Source organism: Arachis ipaensis, chromosome B5 (genome assembly GCF_059453495.1).
Source record: "Arachis ipaensis isolate K30076 ecotype BB chromosome B5, ASM5945349v1, whole genome shotgun sequence".
NCBI classification, from domain to species: domain Eukaryota; kingdom Viridiplantae; phylum Streptophyta; class Magnoliopsida; order Fabales; family Fabaceae; genus Arachis; species Arachis ipaensis.
Genome location: NC_142440.1, coordinates 67,267,474 through 67,270,492, shown reverse-complemented (window position 1 = coordinate 67,270,492; position 3,019 = coordinate 67,267,474).

The window sequence follows — 3,019 nt, the reverse complement described above, 5'->3', positions numbered from 1 at the left end:
TACTAGTCTTAAGCAGAAAAACAAAAGAAAATCCTAAGTGAATCCTTGGTTAGCTTAAGATAGAAAATCATGAATAGAGTTAAATGTGGGAAACCTTTTGGGAACATGGATGATAGAAACAAAAAGGTAGAGAAGTTAAAAGAAATAAAATAAATTTGGGAAGCTTGCTCATGAGAAAATCAAAGTGATTTAATTGCCATGTGCCTTGATTTAAAAAAAAAATTTAGCATTTAATAAAAGGGGATACAAAAAAAAATTCCCCAATGCAAAATAAAAGCAATGCACATGGAATAAAAAAAAAATAAATAAAAAGTGAAACATGAGCATGTAACAATAAGTGGGATAATATGGGAAAATAGGTAAAGAGATTTTTGTTTTACTAAATATGTATATTAGGTGAGATCTTAGTCTAATTAAGGATTCACTTATTAGCTCACTTGACCCTATACATAAATCCTTACCTTTACCTTGACCACATTACAACCTCAATTAAAGACCTCATGACTTTTTGGTATGACTATATTCTATAATTGTTGATTGGTTAGATGAAGAACAAAGCTATAGAAAGTAAGAATAAAAAGAAAAATAGAGTGAATAAACCCAATAAACACTGAGTGACTAGAGAGTAAACACAAAATCCAGTGAGGGTTCAGTAACTCATCAACATATATCTGTGCTTAAATTTACTAATTGTTTTGCAAGTTTGTACAATATTTTCTTTCCCATCTCATTTGCTAAAATGCTTTATTATTTAAGGGTTGGCTATATATATATACATGACTCCTTGAGAATGTGAATTAACTTGGCTACATGTAAGCTTTATATATGAGTGAATAAATTAGAGTTGCATGATGCATCATTCATTTAGGTAGTTGCATTTAAATTAGGTTACATTGCATGACATTCCATCACTTTAACCTTAATTATTTACCTTGGATTTAGCATGAGGACATGCTAGTGTTTAAGTGTGGGGAGGTTGATAAACCCATATTTTATGAGTTCTTTTGTGCTTAATTTGAGTGATTTATACAATCCTTCACCTACTTATTCACATTAATTGCATGGTTTTACTTTCCCTTCCTTATTACGTGATGTATGTGAACAACATGTTTTCTAAGCTTTAAAATTAATTATTTTAATTACCTTTATTTCCATTCGATGCCGTGATTAGTGTGTTGAGTAGTTTCAGATTTTCTAAGGCAGAATGACTTAAAGGATGGAAAAGGAAACATACAAAATAGGAAGGAGAAGGCAAAACAGAGCTTTAAAGAAACTGGTATCCACGCAACCGCATGGACGAAGCGATCGCGTGCCAAGCACGAATCAGCAGCGACGCGGCCGCATGACTGACGCGACCGCGTGGCAAGGAAAAGCTCCGAATGACGCGACCGCGTGACCCACGCAGACGCGTGACAGAGGCCACGTATCAGAATTTGCAGAAAACGCTCTTAGCGATTTCTGAAGCCCTTTTTGGCCCAGATCCAAGTACAGACAGCATAGACCAGAGGTTATAAAGTGTGGGAATGCATCCATTCATAGAGGGCTTGCATATATTTTACTTTTCAATGATTTAGATTTAGTTGATAGGGAGATCTTCTCCTCTCTCTCTTTTAGGATTAGGATTTAGGATTTTTTCTTGCTTTAAGAGTGTCTCTCAATCCAGGTTTTACGTTCCTTTGTTTTAGCTTCCTTTTACTTTTATTTATTCCAGCACTTGAATTGATCAGTGAATTTATGAATTTCTTCCATGTTATAGATTGTTATTTGAATTAATGATAATTGAGGTATTTTCAGTTTATGATTGTTCTCTTGAATTAAGTTACCATTGCTTCCCATCTAAGGATATTTTTATTATTCCAACAATTTTACTTTTTCTCCTTTTGGTCTTGGTTAAGAATTCAGTAACTCAACAGTTATTAAACTCAACATAATTGATAATCGTTATCTTGCTAATTTAGCTGAACTTAAGTAATCCCAACCTTTTCTTAGGAAATAAATAGGATTCAAAGGTCAATTTAATTAGTCCCTTGACTTTCCGTTGCCCTAGTACAGGTTGATCAAGTGGAGTTTAGATTCAACTTTCATTATAGTTGAGAGAAATAACTATGTTGGACCTCCAACTTCTCTTACCTTACCAAAAGTCTGCTTTACAGTATTTATTTATTTTAATTGCCATTTACTTTACTTGTCATTTAAATTACTTGCTTCTCATCTTCTAAACCCCTATTACAACCTTTATAGCCAATAATAAGAACATACTTCCTCGTAGTTCCTTGAGAAGACGACCCGAGATTTGAATACTCGGTTAACAATTTTTAAAGGGGTTTGTTACTTGTGACACCCAACACGTTTGTGTGAAAGGACTTTTGTTGGTTTAGAAGCTATACTTGCAACGAGGATTTATCCGCAAATTTCTAGACCACGCAAAAGTTCTCTCATCAAAGACCTCTAGTTCTTTGAGTTCCTTCATCTTCTCACCATGATAAAGCTTTAGGCGATGCCCATTGACCTTGATGAAATTGGGACTTGAAGGATGACTCAGGTGGAAGACTCCATATGGCTCTGCCTTCTCTACTCTGTAGGGTCCTTCCTATCTGGATCTCAGCTTTCCTGGCATGAGTCTCAGCCTGGAGTTGTAAAGGAGAACTAGATCTTCAGGTCTGAACTCTCTTCTCTTAATATGCTTGTCATGCACAGCCTTCACCTTCTCTTTGTATAATCTGGCATTGTCATAAGCTTCGAGGCGAAGGGTTTCTAGTTCTGCCAGTTGCAGCTTCCTTTCAGCGCCAGCTTTCTCAAATCCCATGTTGCACTCCCTCACAGCCCAAAAAGCCTTGTGTGCCACCTCTACTGGAAGGTGGCAAGGCTTTCCATACACTAAGCGGAAGGGGCTCATCCCAATGGGTGTCTTGTACGCTGTCCGATATGCCCAGAGCGCATCAACAAGTCTGGTGCTCCAGTCCTTCCTATGAGGCTTTACTATCTTTTCCAGAATGCATTTTATCTCTCTGTTAGACAC